This window comes from Pseudophryne corroboree, chromosome 4, assembly GCF_028390025.1.
Source record: "Pseudophryne corroboree isolate aPseCor3 chromosome 4, aPseCor3.hap2, whole genome shotgun sequence".
Taxonomy (NCBI): domain Eukaryota; kingdom Metazoa; phylum Chordata; class Amphibia; order Anura; family Myobatrachidae; genus Pseudophryne; species Pseudophryne corroboree.
This window is the reverse complement of record NC_086447.1, coordinates 635,754,803-635,779,141: the sequence shown is the minus strand read 5'-3', so window position 1 is coordinate 635,779,141 and position 24,339 is coordinate 635,754,803. Positions and strand designations below refer to the sequence as shown.

The 24,339-nt window shown below is 47.6% G+C and overlaps 1 protein-coding gene and 1 pseudogene across 1 annotated transcript in view; both read left to right on the top strand.

The window, feature by feature from the left end:
* TIAM2 (TIAM Rac1 associated GEF 2) overlaps positions 1-24,339 on the top strand; it is a 1,049,207-nt gene that overhangs the window by 143,068 nt on the left and 881,800 nt on the right. The window lies entirely within an intron of this gene.
* Positions 20,238-20,356, top strand: LOC134912737 (5S ribosomal RNA; annotated as a pseudogene).

Genomic DNA, 24,339 nt, shown 5'->3' with positions numbered 1-24,339 from the left:
TGGATAAACAGAAGCACGGAGATGGTCTGTCTTATGGGCATGTTATGGGAGTGTTGCTACAGTGTTTTTGTAACTGTAGATCATATTGGTGGGGAATTTGTATCTACACCAAAGAGCTTGTGCAAGTTTCCACAGTTCCACCAATGGTGCATCTTAGGACGCCCCAGGCAGTATTTAGGGATTTGTAGCGGCAGTTGCATAAAGTCACAGATGGATGGCTGCCAAAAAAAACACAGCCGTATATGCTTCTGCGTCCTCCTCTATATCAAGCCTTAAGTGTGAACTGCAACTCAGATCTATACCCTGATGACATCCTTTAGAAAGTAATGTCACTGATTGTAAGCAGATTGTGCAATGTTTGATGAGATATTTTGTCGGGCATATTCAATTAGCTGCTGGATAATTGAGAGGATCCAGCCACAGTAACCAGGAAAGAGGTGCTGTAGAAGCTCCACTAAATAGCTATAAGTCAGTGGTTCCAGATGTAGGTAAAGGTACCCGTTGTTGGATACCACAGTGGAGCACAGTTGACAGTTACAATCAGTAAGTGGCCAAGTATCACCAGTAAGACTAGGCAGTGGCAGCTGTTTACTGATGGTAAGAAAAAGCTCAAACCAGTGGCGTAACTACTGGCTTGGGGGCGAGGGGCTGCGGGGGCGCCGCCACTGATTTAGAGCAGATTGACATGCGGACGAGCGTCTGCGTGTCAATCTGTTGTCACTAACCCTCCCTGCTGTAAGGAGGGACACGGAGGGCACAGCGCGCGCCTCTCCCGTGTCCCTCCTGCATCTCCGTCGGGTCTAATAAAGGAAGTGCCGTTCGTGAGCTCTAATTTGCTCACGGTCACGAACCGGCACTTCCTTTATTAGACCCGACGGAGATGCAGGAGGGACACGGGAGAGGCGCGGGGGGGGGGGGGGGACAGCAGCGGGGGAGCGCGTGGGGGGGGGCACTGAGGGGACATATATGGCACTGAGGGGACATATATGGCACTAGGGGGGCACTGAGAGGGCATATATGGCACTGGGGGGCACTGAGGGGGCATATATGGCACTGAGGGGGCATATATGGCACTGGGGGGGCACTGAGGGGGCATATATGGCACTGAGGGGGCATATATGGCACTGTATGTGTACCTGGCACATGGAGGGGGGGGCTATTTTTGGCACTGGGGGCACGTGAGCACCTGGCACTGTGGGGGAATATCTGGCACTGGGGGCATATGTGGCACTGGGGGGGGGGGCTATATTTGGCACTGGGGGCATGTGAGTACCTGGCACCGTGGGGGAATATCTGGCACTGGGGTCATATGTGGCACTGGAAGCATAGCCCTAGCAACAAGCACTGCCCCCTAGCAACGAGCATGACACCCAGTGAATGAAACCCCTGGCAACGAGCATGACACCCAGTGCATGAAACACCTGGCAACGAGCATGACACCCTGAGCATGAAAACCCCTGGCACCGTGCTTGGAACCAAGAGCATGAAACCCCTGGCAACGAGCAGGTAATTTAAAAGTAATTAGAAGCCTTACTGTAGGACTTAATGTGTAATGGGCATTACGGTGTGTGGCATAATGTATCACGGACATTGCGGTGTGTGTCATAATTTGTCACAGGCATTACGGTGTGTGGCATACTATATCACGGGCATTGTGGTATGTGGTATAATGTCTCAGGGGCATTGCAGTGTGGCATAATGTAAAACGGGCATTGCGGTATGTGTCACAGGCATTATGGTGTATGGTATACTATATCACGGGCATTGTGATATGTGGTATAATGTCTCAGGGTCATTGCAGTGTGTGGCATAATGTATCACGGACATTGCGGTGTGTGTCATAATGTGTCAGGCATTACGGTGTGTTGTATACTATATCACGGGCATTGTGGTATGTGGTATAATGTCTCAGGGTCATTGCAGTGTGGCATAAAGTATAACGGGCATTGCGGTATGTGTCAGGCATTACTGTGTGTTGTATACTATATCACGGGCATTGTGGTATGTGGTATAATGTCTCAGGGTCATTGCAGTGCGTGTCATAATGTGTCACAGGCATTGTATGTGCTATAATGTATCAGGGGCATTGCAGTGTGTAGCATAATGTATAACGGGCATTGCGATTCCTGTCGTCATGTGTCACAGGCATTACGGTGTGTGGCATAATGTGTCACAGGCATTACGGTGTGTGGCATAATGTGTCGGGGGCATTATGGTGTGTGCATATTGTGTTATGTGCATTATTGTGTGTGGAATAATGTCTAAGGGCCATTGCAGTATGTGGCATAATGTATACTGGGAATTACTATAAGGAGGAAAAATGACAAATAATGTAAGGGGCATGAATCAGGATTATTTTTCTTTCCTGTGGTGGCTAACGTCTGGGTGTGCAGGTTGCAAAACTAGGGTATAAGGAAGTCTTTTCCTGCAATGCCACGCTCATCCCAACGTAGCCATGCCCCTTTTTTGCAATGCGCGCCTTCGGCGCACGCATGTTTGTCCATTTAATAGTGCCAATTATGGGGGAGGGGGCACCGAAGAATTTTTTGGCTTGGGGGAGAAAAACTTCTAGTTACGCCACTGGCTCAAACATATTTGTGAGACCAACACACCCTGACAGGGTGGCAACGTACTGTGAGCCTATCCGATCAGGTCTATTGAAATTTATAGATGTTGCCAAGCGAATGTCACAAAGCAAATTTTCTGCTCTGAAATACATGTATGTTGAAAAACTGCGAGCGGTGTTAAGGCCTGCCAAAAAAACAGCTCTGGCAAACAAGTGCTTCAAAGAAGTCATATTTTTCTCTACACCTTTCACATGAGCAATTAATACCCCTTTCAGACTGACAGAGCCGGGTCACATCCGGGAATGTGTTCCTGGACGCATCCCGGGACACAACCCGGGAATGACCCCTTTCACACTGCACTTAGACCTGGGATCGACCCGGGACAGCCCCGTTTATACTGATCCCGGGAAATCCGTGCAAATACATATGTATGTCATTAGAAATTGATGTTTTTCTTGCTCACATGCTTCAGAAACTGCTTTTTCAGAGTCTTCATTTTATTAACAACTTGCTGTTTTGTACGGATAATTCCTCTGGCTTCAAGCAGCTTTGCAATGTTTTTATAAATAATAGCATCCTTCACTGTGCCTGTTATGTCTCTTTATTTCCTCCTTCCCCCTTATGCTCAGCAGCTCTCTGAACTCCTGATCTGTCCAGGTCGCCATATTGCCTGTCTCCTCCGCTTCCAGGGCTTCTCCTCCGCTTCCCTGGGCTCTGGATGATGACATCATCTTTTCTGAGCCCAAGAAAGCTCCAATGATAGGCCTTTTAACAGTCCCGTGTACTGAATACCGGGTAGTAACCATTCACACTACACTGCATCCCGGGAAAATCCCGGATTCAACCCTGGTCGAGACCTGGGATGAAATACCGGGACGCTCGTCCCGGGATATTCTTTCAGTACCCTTTCACACTGAGCAAATTCCCGGGTTGATGCGCGTTCATGTGCAATAACCCGGGAAATTTTTGTTAGTCTGAAAGGGGTATAAATAGCTGCTGAAAAACGGAGTACTCTGCAGAAATGTTAATGTAGCATTATGCTGCCAGTAGTAAAATCACCTTAAAACAGCAATATACATCTGTTTGAAAAGGTCTCATTTTGGTCCATTCTACATCAGAAAAAGCATTTACACTTCGGAAGCAGGTTTTTTTCTCTCACCAGTGACTCATAGGCATTAGCAACTATAATGGTGAGGGTTTGTGGGTTATTTTTATCATGAGTCGCTGTGGGGAAAGCAAATAACCGAATTTTGATTGGAGTTCCCTTTTTATTTACTGGAATAGAACATTTTGTTTCAGAGCTTTGACTGAATGTATTTAGGATCTTGTTCAGAGATGAACGCAGATGGCTGCATATGCAGCCAGATCAGCATTCATCTCTGCACATGCTGGGAGCTGCAAAGGGCAAGGCCACCCAGTATGTGTGAGGCCGCCTCCTGATGCGTCCGCAAATAGATTGTGGAGGCATCGGATCTAAGGTTGACCCCTGGCGCACCATCAGCCATTTATTTTCAGAATGGCTGCATGTGACGCAGCCGCCCTGAAAACGCTCTCAACACGCCCTTGTTCAGTACGCCCCGCCTCCTCCCAATACCTGCCCCTCCGACGGCCGCTGCTGTCAATCACACTGCGGCCACATCCTTCCTGGATGCAGCCGCAATGTGTAAGTTGCCCACGTGCACTGCGGTCAGTGCGCGTACACAGACCAGATGGATGCAGCTGCTGCGAGCAACCGCATGGCTGCGTCCATCTCTGGATTAGGCGCTTAATCTTCTACAGGACTCCCCAGTGGCATAGGATAGTTTAAACCATTCTTTTGGGGGACTTAAAGGCCCCATATACTACAGCGACATGTTAGACCCTCATGTCGCATAAGATTTCCCTTGAAACACCCAGCAGCCTCCCGGGCAGCAGGATCGCATAGGATACATCGTCTGCGGTCCTTTTGCATACGATGTATCTTATGCGATCTCAGCCATTACTGTAGGAACCGACATATCACGAGTGCAGCAATAACGACCTAGGGGCTCCGATCTGATGCTCACGGGACCGCGCATCGGAACGTATGTAAAACACATCCGATTTTCCACTTTCCATCCGATTTATCGACCCGAAAGGTCGAAATCGGGCATTATCGTTGTAGTATATGGGGCCCTTTAGAACTAACTGTAGAAAACAGAATCATTCTGTACTGGATATGTACAGTTCATTATAAAGGGACAATGTAAAGTGTATTGCCTGTGAATGTGTTCCATTGGCAATATATGGAATGTAGATGTAAATGTGTAGTTGCTATTTCAGAAAATATTACATTTATTTATGTGGTTCATTGGTCTGTGAGGCATTTGTCCACTTCCTCAGTGTTTCGGTCAATTAATACACAGAAACCTAATGATAATAGTAAGATTATTTTTTTTAAATAAAGAACAAATTACTACTCCTAAAATACTTCTGTCTTAATGTCATCATGAACGCAGGACAGATTTTACATCTCTCTGGTTAAGCACAATTGACTCAGTCATCAACAGTGATCTGTTGATTAGAATACCTGTCATTAGGAGGCTGGGTTTATTCCACCTACCAAAGACTAAATTTGAGAACCGTTGGCTATTTTTAGAACGTATTATCTTTATGGCATTTAACACCTTTGCAAAAATGTCATCCTTAATCCACTGTTTGTTTTGGTGTTTGAAAACTTATGAGATAAATTTGTCCAGCTTTCTCGTTGCTTGTAATGTCAAGTTGTTCTGATGAATAATGATAACTAAAGATTTCAACTCGTGTATCGCTGAATGAAAGGCTGCATGCTGTGTGCAGTGTTTATGGCGCAGCAAAGTGGAAAATAGCTTTGTTGCTGATGAAAAAAGAATAGGCAGAGTATATGAAATACATTTGAAGGTTCACAGCTGCTGCTGAGAACAAGTACAGTTCTTTCCCTGAAATCTGTTATTCATTTTTTTCCTTTTGTGTCTTGTAGCACATAAGTGTTCTTGCTGGTACTATTATTATCTAAATGTCTGAGGTGCATTTTGAAAAGCGAGTGATTAACCTTATGCCTTCACATTAAATGCGTGCTGAGCAGAGGATGCAGAATTAAAGCATTGATCAGAATCCATGCATCAAATGGGAGATAAAAACATTCTGTACATTTAATTTTCAGAGACTTAAAAATTACATTTCTCTATCGTCCTAGTGGATGCTGGGGTTCCTGAAAGGACCATGGGGAATAGCGGCTCCGCAGGAGACAGGGCACAAAAAGTAAAGCTTTTCCAGATCAGGTGGTGTGCACTGGCTCCTCCCCCTATGACCCTCCTCCAGACTCCAGTTAGATTTTTGTGCCCGGCCGAGAAGGGTGCAATTCTAGGTGGCTCTCATAAAGAGCTGCTTAGAGAAAGTTTAGCTTAGGTTTTTTATTTTACAGTGATTCCTGCTGGCAACAGGATCACTGCAACGAGGGACAGAGGGGAGAAGAAGTGAACTCACCTGCGTGCAGGATGGATTGGCTTCTTGGCTACTGGACATCAGCTCCAGAGGGACGATCACAGGTACAGCCTGGATGGTCACCGGAGCCGCGCCGCCGGCCCCCTTGCAGATGCTGAAGTAAGAAGAGGTCCAGAATCGGCGGCTGAAGACTCCTGCAGTCTTCTAAAGGTAGCGCACAGCACTGCAGCTGTGCGCCATTTTCCTCTCAGCACACTTCACACGCAGTCACTGAGGGTGCAGGGCGCTGGGGGGGGGCGCCCTGGGAGGCAAATGTAAACCTATATAAAGGCTAAAAATACCTCACATATAGCCCCCAGAGGCTATATGGAGATATTTAACCCCTGCCTGTATTCACAAAATAGCGGGAGACGAGCCCGCCGAAAAAGGGGTGGGGCCTATCTCCTCAGCACACGGCGCCATTTCCTCTCACAGCTCCGCTGGTCAGGACGGCTCCCAGGTCTCTCCCCTGCACTGCACTACAGAAACAGGGTAAAACAGAGAGGGGGGGCAAATTTAATGGCAATATCTTGATATATATAAAGCAGCTATAAGGGAGCACTTATTATAAGGCTATCCCTGTCATATATAGCGCTTTTTGGTGTGTGCTGGCAGACTCTCCCTCTGTCTCCCCAAAGGGCTAGTGGGTCCTGTCTTCGTTTAGAGCATTCCCTGTGTGTCTGCTGTGTGTCGGTACGTGTGTGTCGACATGTATGAGGACGATATTGGTGTGGAGGCGGAGCAATTGCCAAATATGGGGATGTCACCTCCTAGGGGGTCGACACCAGAATGGATGCCTTTATTTATGGAATTACGGGATAGTGTCAACACGCTAAAGCAGTCGTTTGACGACATGAGGCGGCCGGACAATCAATTAGTGCCTGTCCAGGCGCCTCAAACACCGTCAGGGGCTGTAAAACGCCCTTTGCCTCAGTCGGTCGACACAGACCCAGACACAGGCACTGATTCCAGTGGTGACGAATCAACCGTATTTTCCAGTAGGGCCACACGTTATATGATTTTGGCAATGAAGGAGGCGTTACATTTAGCTGATACTACAGGTACCACTAAACAGGGTATTATGTGGGGTGTGAAAAAACTACCTATAGTTTTTCCTGAATCAGAAGAATTAAATGACGTGTGTGATGAAGCGTGGGTTGCCCCTGATAAAAAGCTGATAATTTCAAAAAAAAATAAAAAAAAATAAAAAAATTATTGGCATTATACCCTTTCCCGCCAGAGGTTAGGGAGCGCTGGGAAACACCTCCTAGGGTGGACAAGGCGCTAACACGCTTATCAAAACAAGTGGCGTTACCTTCTCCTGAGACGGCCGCACTTAAAGATCCATCAGATAGGAGGATGGAAAATATCCAAAAAAGTATATACACACATGCAGGTGTTATACTACGACCAGCTATAGCGACTGCCTGGATGTGCAGTGCTGGGGTAGTTTGGTCAGAGTCCCTGATTGAAAATATTGATACCCTGGACAGGGACAATATTTTACTGTCGTTAGAACAAATAAAGGATGCATTTCTTTATATGCGTGATGCACAGAGGGATATCTGCACACTGGCATCACGGGTAAGTGCTATGTCCATTTCGGCCAGAAGAGCTTTATGGACGCGACAGTGGACAGGCGATGCGGATTCAAAACGGCATATGGAAGTTTTGCCGTATAAAGGGGAGGAGTTATTTGGAGTCGGTCTATCAGATTTGGTGGCCACGGCTACAGCCGGGAAATCCACCTTTCTACCTCAAGTCACTCCCCAACAGAAAAAGGCACCGACTTTTCAACCGCAGCCCTTTCGTTCCTTTAAAAATAAGAGAGCAAAGGGCTATTCATATCTGCCACGAGGCAGAGGTCGAGGGAAGAAACAGCAACAGGCAGCTCCTTCCCAGGAACAGAAGCCCTCCCCGGCTTCTACAAAAGCCTCAGCATGACGCTGGGGCTTCTCAAGCGGACTCGGGGACGGTGGGAGGTCGTCTCAAAAATTACAGCGCGCAGTGGGCTCACTCGCAGGTAGATCCCTGGATCCTGCAGATAATATCTCAGGGGTACAGGTTGGAATTAGAGACAGATCCACCTCGCCGTTTCCTGAAGTCTGCTTTACCAACGTCCCCTTCCGAAAGGGAGACGGTTTTGGAAGCCATTCACAAGCTGTACTCTCAGCAGGTGATAGTCAAGGTACCTCTTCTACAACAAGGGAAGGGGTATTATTCCACTCTATTTGTGGTACCGAAGCCGGATGGCTCGGTAAGGCCTATTCTAAATCTGAAGTCCTTGAACCTGTACATAAAGAAGTTCAAGTTCAAGATGGAGTCACTCAGAGCAGTGATAGCGAACCTGGAAGAAGGGGACTTTATGGTATCCTTGGACATCAAGGATGCGTATCTCCACGTTCCAATTTACCCCTCACACCAGGGGTACCTCAGGTTCGTTGTACAAAACTGTCACTATCAGTTTCAGACGCTGCCGTTTGGTTTGTCCACGGCACCTCGGGTCTTTACAAAGGTAATGGCCGAGATGATGATTCTTCTTCGAAGAAAAGGCGTATTAATTATCCCATACTTGGACGATCTCCTAATAAGGGCAAGGTCCAGAGAACAGCTAGAGATGGGATTAGCAATATCTCAAGAGGTGCTAAAGCAGCACGGATGGATTCTGAATATTCCAAAATCCAAATTAATGCCGACAACTCGTCTGCTGTTCCTAGGGATGATTCTGGACACGGTTCAGAAAAAGGTTTTTCTTCCCGAGGAAAAAGCCAAGGAGTTATCCGACCTGGTCAGGAATCTCCTAAAACCAGGAAAGGTGTCTGTACATCAATGCACGCATCTTCAGATGCACCTGCGGATAACCCTGTCTCCAAGGACAAGGGTATCTCTTCTGTGGTGGTTGCAGAGGGCTCATCTATTGGAGGGCCGCAGATTCGGCATACAGGATTGGATCCTGGTGACCACGGACGCCAGCCTGAGAGGCTGGGGAGCAGTCACACAAGGAAGAAACTTCCAGGGAGTGTGGTCGAGCCTGGAAAAGTCTCTTCACATAAACATTCTGGAACTAAGAGCAATCTACAATGCTCTAAGCCAGGCGGAACCTCTGCTTCAAGGAAGACCGGTGTTGATCCAGTCGGACAACATCACGGCAGTCGCCCATGTAAACAGACAGGGCGGCACAAGAAGCAGGAGTGCAATGGCAGAAGCTGCCAGGATCCTTCGCTGGGCGGAGAATCACGTGATAGCACTGTCAGCAGTGTTCATCCCGGGAGTGGACAACTGGGAAGCAGACTTCCTCAGCAGACACGATCTTCACCCGGGAGAGTGGGGACTTCATCCAGAAGTTTTCCACATGCTAATAAACCGTTGGGAAAGACCAATGGTGGACATGATGGCGTCTCGCCTCAACAAAAAACTGGACAGGTATTGCGCCAGGTCAAGAGATCCGCGGCCAATAGCTGTGGACGCGCTGGTAACACCTTGGGTGTACCAGTCGGTGTATGTGTTTCTTCCTCTGCCTCTCATACCAAAGGTATTGAGAATCATACGGCAAAGCGGAGTAAGAACGATACTAGTGGCTCCGGATTGGCCAAGAAGGTCTTGGTACCCGGAACTTCAAGAGATGGTCACGGACGATCCGTGGCCTCTACCTCTAAGACAGGACCTGCTTCAGCAGGGACCGTGTCTATTCCAAGACTTACCGCGGCTGCGTTTGACGGCATGGCGGTTGAACGCCAGATCCTAAAAGGAAAAGGCATTCCAGAAGAAGTCATTCCTACCTTGATTAAGGCAAGAAAGGAAGTCACCGCGAAGCATTATCACCGCATTTGGCGGAAATATGTTGCGTGGTGCGAGGATCGGAGTGCTCCGACGGAGGAATTTCAACTGGGTCGTTTCCTACATTTCCTGCAATCAGGATTGTCTATGGGTCTCAAATTGGGATCTATTAAGGTTCAAATTTCGGCCCTGTCAATATTCTTCCAAAAAGAATTGGCCTCAGTCCTGAGGTCCAGACTTTTGTCAAAGGAGTACTGCATATACAGCCTCCTGTGGTGCCTCCGGTGGCACCGTGGGATCTAAATGTAGTTTTAGATTTCCTCAAATCCCATTGGTTTGAACCACTAAAAAATGTGGATTTGAAATATCTCACATGGAAAGTGACTATGTTACTGGCCCTGGCGTCCGCCAGGAGAGTATCTGAACTGGCGGCTTTATCTTATAAAAGCCCTTATTTAATTTTCCATTCGGATAGGGCAGAGCTGCGGACGCGTCCGCATTTTCTCCCTAAGGTGGTATCAGCGTTTCACCTGAACCAGCCTATTGTAGTGCCTGCGGCTACAAGCGACTTGGAGGACTCCAAGTTGTTGGACGTTGTCAGAGCTTTAAAAATATACATTTCAAGGACGGCTGGAGTCAGAAAATCTGACTCGCTGTTTATACTGTATGCACCCAACAAGTTGGGTGCGCCTGCTTCTAAGCAGTCGATTGCTCGTTGGATTTGTAACACAATTCAACTTGCACATTCTGTGGCAGGCCTGCCACAGCCTAAATCTGTTAAGGCCCATTCCACAAGGAAGGTGGGCTCATCTTGGGCGGCTGCCCGAGGGGTCTCGGCATTACAACTCTGCCGAGCAGCTACGTGGTCAGGGGAGAACACGTTTGTAAAATTCTACAAATTTGATACCCTGGCAAAGGAGGACCTGGAGTTCTCTCATTCGGTGCTGCAGAGTCATCCGCACTCTCCCGCCCGTTTGGGAGCTTTGGTATAATCCCCATGGTCCTTTCAGGAACCCCAGCATCCACTAGGACGATAGAGAAAATAAGAATTTACTTACCGATAATTCTATTTCTCGGAGTCCGTAGTGGATGCTGGGCGCCCATCCCAAGTGCGGATTATCTGCAATACTTGTACATAGTTATTGTTAACTAATTCGGGTTATTGTTTAGGGAGCCATCTTTCAGAGGCTCTTCTGTTATCATACTGTTAACTGGGTTTAGATCACAAGTTGTACTGTGTGATTGGTGTGGCTGGTATGAGTCTTACCCGGGATTCAAAATCCTCCCTTATTGTGTACGCTCGTCCGGGCACAGTACCTAACTGGAGTCTGGAGGAGGGTCATAGGGGGAGGAGCCAGTGCACACCACCTGATCTGGAAAAGCTTTACTTTTTGTGCCCTGTCTCCTGCGGAGCCGCTATTCCCCATGGTCCTTTCAGGAACCCCAGCATCCACTACGGACTCCGAGAAATAGAATTATCGGTAAGTAAATTCTTATTTAAAACAAGCTAGCACCACTTGACCTTGAAGTCATATGGAAAGATATGTCCCAATTAAGTCCATTTCCCATTATGTCTGATCTACAAAACCTGAGATGATAATACCAGGGGCTGATGCAGGATTGTTTGATGTACAGATGTGTTGTGCGAAATGCTCGGCGTCACTGAGCTGCACAGAGCAGTGTAGCGAATGGACTCTTTCTTTAAATTGTGAATCTTAGTAGCAACAAACACAGCGATACACCACACAAAGGGGCCGTTTCAAATGTTTTTTTTCCCATGACCGCCACTAAAGGGCACCCATCAGCAGCAATTCAATTTTACTGCCGTTTGGGTGCCCAGCGGCCGTGGAGGACAGAGGTGCGAGAAAAACTGTGTTGAAACTGGGCACTTTGGGCAGGGCCGTAACTAGGGGGGGCTAAGAGGGCATTCGCCCCAGGTGCAGGATTTGAGGGGGCACCAAGGAGTTACAGAGGAGCAGGGTTTTTTGTTTTGTTTTTTTACTGGCAGTGCTGTGCTGCTCCAGTGAGACAGCAGTCAGTTCCCGGGGCAATGTCTCTAACCAACCTGTCTGCCCACAGCTGGCGCCGACGCTGTGCGGGTTAGCTCCAGTTCCTTGGATCTCTACTGTGACGGCTTTAGGGGATGTAGTATAGTGATGTAGTGCAGTGGATAGGGGAATGTAGTGCAGTGATGAAGTGTTATGATATAATGCAATGTATGGGGACACACAGAGGAGCATGTAGTTGGACACGCTGGTGGGGCATGTGACACATTTGAGGCACATAAGGGAATATTGTCCAATAGTATTCCCTTTTTTCAAAATTTCTGATAATCTGATTATTTAAGTCTGACAGGTTTTTGTTTGTTTGTTTGTTTGTTTTTTGGGGGGTGGGTGCGAAAATTACTACCATGCCCCGGGTGGCGTAAATCCTAGTTTCGGCCCTGCTTTGGGTGTCCAAAAGGGAGTTTGGATGCCCAGAGCAGAGAGTTTAGAGGGGTGTAGCCATTTTAGATGGGCGTGACATGCGCGATATGCATGGGTGCCGAAACATAATTGCTTTGTGACAATTGTTTGGGTGTCTAAAAAGTCCCATTTAGACAAGATTTTTAGAAGCCCAAAACAATTGAATACGCCCCACAGTGTACTTGAGATGCTTGGATGTGACTTTCATAGCACAGAAATTAGTTTTAAATTAGAGATGTGTGCGGACTCCTATGTTGTCATTTTCGTTCTAATCCATTATTGTGCTTTGGTTTTGGCAAGTGTTTGGTTTGGGTTCGGTTTTAAAAAAATAAATAAAAATGATAAAACAGCTAAAATCATGTAATTTGGACCTGTTTACATACAGTCCAAAACCTGAGTGAGTTCATATTTACTGTATATCAATTCAAAACCTTCAGTCCTATTGAGATTGTCTCTGAGTGTAAGTTGTATGTTCTAACCACAAAACTGGCAAGTTTTTTCCCCCCAAAAACAGCTTAGGAATTGTCATTATTTTATTGTGAGTGAATTAGGTAAACATGTATTTCATCTTAGCCAAATGATTTTATTTAAAAAAGAAAAAGAAAAAATATATGTATCTTTTGTAATATTTGTAAAATGTAGTTTTTTTTCTTTTCTTTTCAAACATCAGAACACTGGATCATCACCATCAGAACATCGGAAACCATTGCAACAATCACAACTTTGATTTCTCTTACATCCTAGAGCAGGTGTGGGGAACCTCCGGCCCGCGGGCCGTATAAGGCCCGCAAAGCCACTCGTCGGGATGCGGTCAAAATGCCGCCGGTCGGAATCCCGGAGGTCGAAATACCGACGCCGGAATCCCGACCGCCACAATCCCGACATATTCTCCCTCCGTGGGTGTCCACAACACCCATAGAGGGAGAATATAATAGTGTGCCGAGCGTAGCGAAGCACCGTGCCCGCAGCGTGGCGAGCGAAGCGAGCCCGCAAGGGGCTGCGTTCTGCTTGCCACCCCTGTCGGGATTGTGTGGTCGGGATTCCGGCGTCGGTATTTCGACCGCCGGTATTCCGGCCGGCGGCATTTAGTACTGATACCCACTCGTCCCGCCCCGCTGCTGTACGTCAGGGGAGGAGCCTCTCCTGCCCTAAAGTGCTCAGTCCGGCAGCGGCGTATCTCAGCTGTCAGGGCAGGGAGGAGAGCGCAGCTATGTCCAGCGGCAGCAGCATGTAGGATCTCAAACTAGCTGCCGGTTCGTGAGCCAATCAGGAGCCACCGCTGCCGGTCCACGAGCTCTGATTGGCTCACGAACCGGCGGCTGGTTTGAGGTACTACACGCCACCGCACAACATAGCTGCGCTCTCATCCCTGCCTGGCCTCTGACAGCTGAGACACGCCGCCGCCGGACTGAGCACTAAGGGGCAGGAGAGGCGCAAGCTGCGCTCTCCTCCCATGACACACACACAGCAGCAGCAACGGTGAGCAGCACAGTGGGGTGGGGGGCATGTGTGGGGTAATATGTATCTGACACTGTGGAGCAAGGTGTCTTTGGCATTGTGGGACAAGGTGTCTCTGGCACTGTGGGGCAAGGTGTCTATGGCACTGTGGGGCAAGGTGTCTATGGCACTGCACTACTGGGGCATATGTGTATCTGGCACTGCACTATTGGGGGCATATGTGTATCACATCCCATTTTAATTGATCACACCCATTTCTCATACGTCCTAAAGGATGCTGGGGTCACATCAAGAACCATGGGGTATAGACGGGATCCGCAGGAGTGTACATAAAAATTTGTGTAATCCCGCACCAGTTTTTTAATGATAATTTTTTGTGTATACAGTTCAAATGTATTGTGGTAACTTCTGCGTTACTGCAAATATCTTGGGTTTTCTCGACCCTATATAACTCTGTACGCAGGTGCCCTCCAAATGCTTTTGAGTCCTAGACTCACATATAGCTACCAAAGAAAAAAGAAGAAAGAAGCATTTTCTTGGACGCACTCAACCACTATTTGTCTACTTAAAATGTCTATTCTTTATTGGATATACATTAAAATTTTTAAGGAATTGGTGAAATATTAAAATATAGTGTGAATAAGAAAAACAGAATGTGATAATAAAAACTACTAGTTTCCGAATGGTGATCCCTCAAAGTGTTAATTCAGTAAAGGCTATATTGCCTGTAACACAGTATCCGTGTCTTTTATTGATATTGTCCTGTAAGTTGCTTTTTAATGGGTACAACAGGCTAGCAGTATTATTGCTTATCTTTTGCAATACTTTCAAATATGCTCTTATACATTGTAGCTACTTTGCTGTTCTTATAGATTGTAGCTTTTAAATGTTGTTGGCTTAATTCCAAGGATGTGTCACTGCTAGTCTTTCATATAGGGGAAATGATTCCTCCACTAATTATCCTTGATTAACGCAACACTTGCAGATTTGTTCTTATATATTATAGCTACTTAATATTGGCTTGATTTTAATATGTATTGCCCGATTATCTGTGATTAACAAACCATCCTTTCTACATTACCCAAGGGATATCTTTACCACCATATCTAGTGTGTTATCTTTTAAGCTATAATCAGTCTGTTAGCCTGTACATATTTATTATCACAATTCCATCCCATCAGAGAAATTATCTATATTTTATGCAGCCGTGCACATCACTGTTATTCCATTACAATCCCTCAGCATCAATAATATTTCCTTTCAATTCACTTTTTATCCTGTCTGATGATACTGATTGGTTGTAGGTATTGATTGAATTTATTATTTGTCTTATATGTATTGTGATCACAGCACCATATAACTTTATAGGCTGTGATCACTGATAATACAGGAGAGCACTAAAAACCCGGCCGCCCGTCTTAATACCGCTGGCCGCACTGAGCTCAGCGTGTGAGCGGGCTGACGCCGGGACTCCCCGCTCTCTCTCTCCGTCTGACGGCTTCACACACAGAGCCGCTGCCGGCAGCGGAGATCGTGAGAGGGAGCAATCTTATAGTCAATTGCTTATCACGGTGGGAGGACAACACAGTTTCAATACAATTATAGACACATTATTTTCTTTAGTTAAACTTTGAGTTTCAACACCATTCGGAAGCAGCCCACGGACGTTCCACCTTAGGCTTCCTCAGGCTTATCAGCTTTCTTGCTTTCAGAGTCACCGCTTCTCCCAAATCTTTTTCTCATACGTCCTAGAGGATGCTGGGGTCACATCAAGAACCATGGGGTATAGACGGGATCCGTAGGAGACATGGGCACTTTAAGACTTTCAAAGGGTGTGAACTGGCTCCTCCCTCTATGCCCCTCCTCCAGACTCCAGTTTAGAATCTGTGCCCAGTGAGACTGGATGCACTCTGAGGAGCTCTACTGAGTTTCTCTGAAAAAGACTTATGTTAGGTTTTTTATTTTCAGGGAGACTGCTGGCTACAGTCTCCCTGCTTCGTGGGACTTAGGGGAGAGAAGTCAGACCTACTTCTGTGAGTTTAAAGGCTCTGCTTCTTTGGCTACAGGGCACCATTAGCTCCTGAGGGTCTGATCGCTAGGTACGCCTAGATGCTCGTTCCCAGAGCCTGCCGTCACCCCCCTTGCAGAGCCAGAAGTCAGAAGACAGGTGAGTAGAAGAAGAAAAGAAGACTTCAGTGACGGCTTCTGAGGTACCGCAGCGCTCGCACGCTGCGCGCCATGCTCCAACACACTGTGGCACTACAGGGTGCAGGGCGTGGGGGGTGGCGCCCTGGGCAGCATATATGACCTCTGTAAGTAACTGGCAAGAGCGGACATAGTGCCAAGGCACTGTCCAAACCCCCGCCAGTATAAAAATTTATTTGAAAAGAAAGGGGCTGAAGCGCACCATTACGGGGGCGGAGCTTAGCCCTCACAGCACACAACCCGGCGCCATTTTCTCTACACAAGGCTGCAGAGACGCTGGTCCTTCCTCACACTGCTGCATAAGTATCAGGGTTAAAAACGGAGGGAGGGGGGGCACAGTTATTTTGATGCATTATATGTTAATTATAAAAGCGCTGCAGGTCTGGGGCATTTTCTGTGGTGTTTCAGACCGGTTTTGAGCGCTGGGGTGTGAGCTGGCAATAACTCCCCCTGTGTCCCTCTGACAAGCTTTACTGTGGGTCTGTCCCCTATAGGCCCAGTGTGTCTGGGTGTGTTGGGTGCACGTGTGTCGGCATGTCTGAGGCGGAGTGCTCTTCCCAGGAGGAGACTATGTTAGGGACACAAACGGCTGTGGGAGTGACCCTGTCGGCACCGCCGACACCTGATTGGGTGAATGTTTAGAGTGCTTTGAATGCAAATGTGACTCTGATAAATAAGAGATTGGATAAATTTGAGTCTCAGAACCAGGCATGGAAGAAATCCGTAGAGGATGTGTTGTTACAAGTCCAGACCCCCTCGGGGTCACAAAAATGTTCATTTGCCCAGCTGGCAGACACGGATACCGACACGGACACTGGCTCAAGTGTCGACTATAGTGATGCCAGAGTAGATCCAAAACTGGCAAAGAGCATTCAGTACATGATTGTGGCAATAAAAGACGTATTACATATCACTAAGGACCCTACTGTTCCTGATACTAGGGTCTGTATGTATTAAGGAAAGAAACCTGAGGTAACGTTTCCTCCCTCTCATGAACTGAACACTCTTTGTGAAAAGGTTTGGGAAAATCCTGACAAAAAGTTTCAGATTCCCAAAAGGATTCCAGTGGTGTATCCGTTTCCCTCTGGGGATAGGGAAAAATGGGAGTCCCCCCCATTGTGGACAAAGCTCTATCACGGCTGTCCAAAAAGGTGGCTCTTCCGTCCCCTGACACGGCAGCCCTAAAGGATCCTGCGGATCGTAGGCAGGAAAATACATAGAATTTCATTTTTGTCACCACAGGTACGCTACTCAGACCAGCCATTGCATCTGCGTGGGTGAGTAGTGCTATCGAAAAATGGGCAGATAACTTGTCATCTGAAATAGATACCCTAGATAGGGATAGCGTTCTTTTGACACTAGGTTATATCAGGGACACTACAGGGAAGCTGCGAGGGATATTGGCCTCAAGGACCAAGGCCAATGCCATGGCAGTTTCAGCTAGGAGAGCATTGTGGATTCATGAATGGAATGCTGATGCTGACTCTAAGAAAGCTATGGAGCCTCTACCGTATAAAGGTGGTGTATTGTTTGGTGACTGCCTCGCTGACTTGGTATCTACGACTACCGCGGATTAGTCATCATTTTTTCCTTATGTGCCTGCACCACAAAAGAAAGCACACCACTATCAGATGCAGTCCTTTCGGCCCAATAAATACAGAAAAGGCCGAGGGTCTTCCTTCCTTGCTTCTAGAGGAAAGGGAAAAGGTAAACGATCACCGGCCGTGGCCTGGTCCCAGGAGCAGAAGTCCTCCACGGCTTCTGCCAAATCCACCGCATGACACTGGGGCTTCTCTGCGGGAGTCCGCACCGGTGCGGGCACGTCTCGGGTCTCCCATTGGTGAGGACTCCTGTAGCGGAGCCCCAGCGTCATGCAGTGGATTTTTTAGAGCCCGGGGAGGATTTTTGTTCCTGGGAACTAGCCGTAGCTGGTGTTCTTTTCCCTCTACCTTTACCTCTGGCGAGGAAGGAAGAGCCATGACCCTTTCTGAACTAATGCGACCGAAAGGACTGCATCTGGTATTGTCGTGTTTTCCTTTGCTGTGGGGGAACGTAAGGCAAAAAAGAAGACTTACCCACAGTAGCTGTGGAAACCAGGTCCGCGAGGCCCTCCCCAAAGAAAACTTCACCTTTGTAAGGCAAAGCCTCCATGTCTCTTTGAATCAGCATCACCTGTCCATTGACAAGTCTAGAGGGACCTTCTAGCAGAAACTGCCATGGCATAGCTCTTGAACCCAACAGCCCAATATCTCTCGCAGCCTCTCTCATATATAACGCTGCGTCCTTGATGTGACCTAAGGTCAACAAAACACTATCTTTTTCTAGGGTGTCATTGTCAGATGACAAGTTATCTGCCCATGCTGCAATTGCGCTACCCACCCATACCGACGCTACTGCAGGTCTGAGCAGGGCTCCCGTAGTCGCATAAATTGATTTTAAGGTAGTTTCCTGCCTGCGATCCGCAGGATCCTTTAGGGCCGCCGTGTCCGGGGACGGTAGTGCCACCTTTTTGGACAAGCGCGTCAAGGCCTTGTCCACCGTGGGCGAGGATTCCCACCGTAATCTGTCCTTTGTGGGGAAAGGATGCACCAAAATAATTCTCTTGGGAACCTGCAGTTTCTTGTCTGGAGTTTCCCAAGCCTTTTCAAATAAAGTGTTCAGCTCATGAGATGGGGGAAATGTTACCGTGTCAGGGACAGAGGGGTCCTCTGTGATATGCAAAACATCTTTTATTGCAATAATCATATATTGAATACTCTTGGCCACTCTTGGGTGCAACCTTGCATCATCATAGTCGACACTGGAGTCGGAATCCGTGTCGGTATCAGTGTCTGCTATCTGGGAAAGGGACGTTTATGGGACCCTGAAGGGTCTTGTGACACAGTCAAAGCAATGGATTGACTCCCTGCTTTGTCCTTGGACTCTGCTTTGTCCAATCTCTTATGTAATAAAGCCACATTAGCATTTAAAACATTCCACATGTCCAACCAATCAGGTGTCGGCTGTGCGTGGAGACACCACCACCATCTGCTCTGCATCCTCCCTAGACGAGCCTCCGCTTCAGACATGTCGACACACACGTACTGACACCTCCACACACACACTGGGATATATGAATATGGGGACAGACCCACAATAAGGCCCTTTGGAGAAACAGAGAGAGAGTATGCCAGGACACACCCAGCGCCACTAGATACTGAAACAAAGTCCCAGCCTGTACAGCGCTTTATATACACAATTAGCACCAAATAAATGTGCCCCCCCCCCCCCCCCCCCCACCTCGGTTTTGCCCCCTGTTACTTGTTCAGCAGGGGAGAGTCCGGGAGCAGCTTCTCTGCAGCTTGCTGTGGAGAAAATGGCGCTGGTTAGTGCTGGAGGATCAAGCTCCGCCCCCTCGTCGGCGGGCTTCGGTCCCACTATTTTTCTTTATACTGGCTGGGAATTTATTATATACTGCCTCCGCAGTATCTATATACTTGTACCAGGCTTAAGTGAGGTAAAAATTGCTGCCCAGGGCGCCCCCCCCTGCGCCCTGCACCCTTGCTGTGCCTGTGTGTGTTGTGGGAGCAATGGCGCACAGCGCGACCGCTTCGCGGTACCTCATGAAGATCCGAAGTCTTCTGCCGCTCTGTGAGGAGGACGGCTGCGCGTCTCTGGGACGAACAGCAAGGACGACACCTGTGTTCCGACCCTCTGTAGCTAATGGTGTCCTGTAGCCTAAGAAGCAGAGCCCATCAGTCCAGGAAAGTGGGTCTGCTTCTCTCCCCTCAGTCCCACGAAGCAGGGAGCCTGTTGCCAGCAGTTCTCCCTGAAAATAAAAAACCTAACAAAAGTATTTTCAGAGAAACTCAGTAGAGCTCCCCTGTAGTGCATCCAGTCTCTTCTGGGCACTGATCTAACTGAGGTATGGAGGAGGGGCATAGAGGGAGGAGCCAGTTCACGCCCATCTAAAGTCTTAGAGTGCTCATGTCTCCTGCGGAGCCGATCTATACCCCATGGTCCTTACGGAGTCCTTAGCATCCTCTAGGACGTAAGAGAAATAGGCATAAACGAGTGTGCAGAAGGTCCAAAAAACACTTTATCAGTCTTTATAAGATGAAAACAGCGGTATTTCTGCCCCACTTCCGGTTGCGGCGGACGCCGCGCGTCACTTCGCCCCACATCCGGTTCCTTCTGCGCATGCGCCCACGGCGCCTCCCCATACGCTGTCTCTCCTGATTAACCACCACTTCACATAAAGTAAAATAAGAGTAAAATAATATCGCGGCTTGGGAAGGCGCAACGTCATTACAGTCAAACCACGCTGGAAATGCCCAAATGCGCCCGATCTTGGAAGCCAAGCTGCGTCGGGCCTGATCAGTACCAGTGAGGGGGACCACCTGGGAAGATCAGGTACTGTATAGAACAGGAACGAGAGAGGCCTAAGAAAGGAGTACACGCCATAAACTTCGCATCTATATAGTAACACTGAACACGTTATTAAGTTTATATATTTCTTTCAACACTGGACCTACAAGAGCACTGCCATTCGTACGTACGTTATCTCACAACCACAGTTACGTTATAATTTCAACTGTAAACACACCCACCCTAAAACACTTCATGTAAAGAACCCATTCATTTTTTGTTTATCGCTCACCTGAGGACTAATGTTATATCCAATTTCCACTACTCCCTTTAAGTATCAATATTATTATATATTTATTATATATATTATATGTATCTCTTCACAAAATTGTTTACTGTATTTACTGTACAAAGTCGATCTCCATACTACTACTACTATTTGTATATTCTTTAATTAATCTAAAAAGAGCCATCCTCTTATTCTCACCACTTGCTGCTGAAGTAGGATTAAGTATATTAGGTGCCTTTTAATAAGAATGATGTCTTTCTGATACTCTTATCTACTATCTTTCTATATGGAACCGCCACCATGGTTATCTGGAACACTGGAAAACTATCTTCATACATAATGGGCTTTTTAAAACCTTTGAGATTTACATCACCTGGTCTTTCCAGACGATGATTGAGAAAAATCCATGATACTGCCAGGTCTCAGCTGTCCAAAGGGGGCAGTACAAGGTATTAACTCTGCAGGGTGCCCAAACTTTTGCAGACGCCATTTTTTCTGACGTCCTAGTGGATGCTGGGAACTCCGTAAGGACCGTGGGGAATAGACTGGCTCCGCAGGAGACTGGGCACTCTAAAAGAAAGATTAGGTACTATCTGGTGTGCACTGGCTCCTCCCTCTATGCCCCTCCTCCAGACCTCAGTTAGAATCTGTGCCCGGCCAGAGCTGGGTGCTCCTAGTGGGCTCTCTCTTGCTAGAAAGAAAGTATTTGTTAGGTTTTTTATTTTCAGTGAGATCTGCTGGCAACAGACTCACTGCTACGAGGGACTGAGGGGAGAGAAGCAAACCTACCTGCTTGCAGCTAGCTTGTGCTTCTTAGGCTACTGGACACCATTAGCTCCAGAGGGTTCGAACACAGGGCCTGACCTCGATCGTCCGTTCCCGGAGCCGCGCCGCCGTCCCCCTTGCAGAGCCAGAAGACAGAAGAGAAGCGATGAAATCGGCGGCAGAAGACTCCTGTCTTCATTAAGGTAGCGCACAGCACCGCAGCTGTGCGCCATTGCTCCCACAGCACACCACACACTCCGGTCACTGTAGGGTGCAGGGCGCTGGGGGGGGGGGGGGGGAGGGGGGGGCGCTGTGCATTTTACAGGACACGTAAGTATTCTGCCTGTCAAGAGACAGTGTTAAGACAGAGTGCATAAATTCAGGGTTGTGTGGTACAAACACCCTGTGATATACATCCAGTATCTACTGTGTTTTGTTATATCTACTATTTACATATATAGCTATACTGAGTATTACTTTGTATTGCTAGTCCAGTGCAGTTTTATGGTGTATAATTTCTGCATGGTACGCTTGTGACTATATATGTGTGTGTGCATGTAGCTGCTGCGTGGCTGCCATCTCGTGTATTTCACTCAGTGTGCTACTCCTATATTCTGTAACCTGAGGGGGCTGTGTTTCAGGTTTTCTGAATAATATAGGTATTTCACAAGATATACTTGCGGTGTATTTTTCTTTGTGATTTATAGTCACCATATATCTCTTGGATTCCCGGTTTGTGCTGACAGTAAAATCACACTACACTGGGAGTTCTTGCTAGGTATATAGCTGCTAAGATTGTACCGGGTTGCCTGATATTGTGCTTATTATTATGTCAGCTACACGAGGCAATGGACGCTGGGGCTTCTCCCACATTGCGTGGTGGTGATGCTGCAGACACTTTTGAGGAAAATATAGCAGCAGTGAGTTCAGGTTCAGGGGGTTCCTTACCCCCTAGTGGGTCTGTAGCACCGGGGGCAACATATGACCCACCTTGGGCTACCTTTACCACGTTGTTAAATACGCTAGTAACTAAACTGACGCCCCCTGTGGGACCACCTGTGCCAATGCAGCAGTTTATGGTCCCTGTAGTCAATCCGCCGTGGGCGGATCAAATCTGAACTCCGTTACAGCACTTGAACCGGTCACTGACTAAATCTAAATCTCACTCTCGCCCACCTTAGACTAAACAGGCCGCTACTTCCTCACAATCCACTGCTATTCCGGACACATCCTCTGAGGAGGATGGTGCATATACTGACCCCACAGATACTGACTCAGATGCTTCTGATGGGGATGGGAAGTCAATGGTGGATGTCCCTGATTCGATTGAGGCTGTCAGGCTCATTCTTCAGGTCTCTGATGAACCTGAGCCTGCGACTGTCTCTAAAAATCTGGACAGATTTAAATGTAAGAGAGTGGTTAAACAAGTTTTACCTCATTCTCAACACTTCGCTGACATACATCGGGAATCATGGGAAAATACGGGAACAAAATTCACACCGTATAAGAGTCTGTTGGCTCGCTATCCTCTCTCTGCAGAGCTATGTAAAAATTGAGAAACTCCTCCGCCTGTAGAGTCTCATGTGCACGCCTTGTAGTTTCCTCTGCTCTGCCAGTAACTACCGTCACCTCTCTGAAGGAACCGACGGATAGACGTGCAGAGGGTTGTTTGAAAGCGATTTACACCCTAACGGGGGCTGTGCATAGGCCAACCATTGCAGCAACTTGGGCTACTGAAGCTGTTGAGGTGTGGGCTCAGGAGCTAAAGGCGGAACTGCCTTCCAACGCATCTGAGCATGCTCGACAATGTATCTCATATATTGTTACAGCTTCTCTGTATCTTAAGGAGGCAGCCTCCGATGCCGTGGTGCTGGCAGCCAAGACTACTACTACGTCCTTCTTGGCCAGACGTATCCTTAGGTTGAGATCCTGGTCGGTGGATATGGATTCGAAGAAAACCCTGGAGGTGCTTCCTTTCAAGGGAGACATTCTCCTTGGAGAAAACCTCAAGATTGTGGCTGATCTGGCTACTGCTAAAACAGCTTGCCTAACCAGTACGGCTCCTTCCACGCAGAAGGCTGAAAGTACTTTCCCTCGGCCCTTTTGTCCTCCAGGTAAAGCAAAAGGTCAGGCATACCCAAAGCAAGCTCGTGCTTCCAGATCTGCCAAGCCCAGACCGATGCGGACCTGGGCTGCCCGTCAGCCTGCTTCCAAAACTGACAAGCCTGCCGCATGACAGGGCAGGCCTCCTTCTGGGGGATCCCAGGGTGGGGGGCCGACTTCTAGGTTTTGCCCAGGAGTGGTTGAAGACCATTTCCGATGCCTGGGTAAGGGAAGTCGTCACTCGAGGTAATGCTGTACCATTCAAGAATCGTCCCCCTCATCAATTTTGCCTGACAGATGTTCCTCTGGACCCGGCAAAGGCAAACACTCTGCATTTGGTGGTACATTCCCTACTAACTACAGGAGTGGTAGTACAGGTGCCTCTGACTCAGAGAGGCAAGGGGTACTATTCACCGCTGTTTCTAGTCCCGAAACCGAATGTGTCCCCGCGGCCCATTCTCAGTCGGATGTCCTTGAACAAGTATGTGCGGGTCTCCAAGTTACGTATGGAAGCTCTGTGCTCTATTGTTCTGGCCTTGGAGCCTGGGGACTATATGGTCTACCTGGACATACAGGATGCCTACCTACCTATATATATATATATATATATATATATATATATATATATATATATATATATATAGAACTAGAAAGCGCTGACAGACAAATATTATTAAAATATTTTAATAATATTAGTCTGTCAGCGCTTTCTAGTTCTTTTTTTATATAGTGTTTGGTTTGTGAAGGGCGGAGTAGTCCCTTTGGTATAGGAAAGCTACAGATAGATTATTATTTAATCACTAAGCATTTAATTGGCGCCAGGAGGTACTTTGTACCATTCGTTGTTTTCAGGATGCCTATCTGCATATTCCTATTGCAGTGT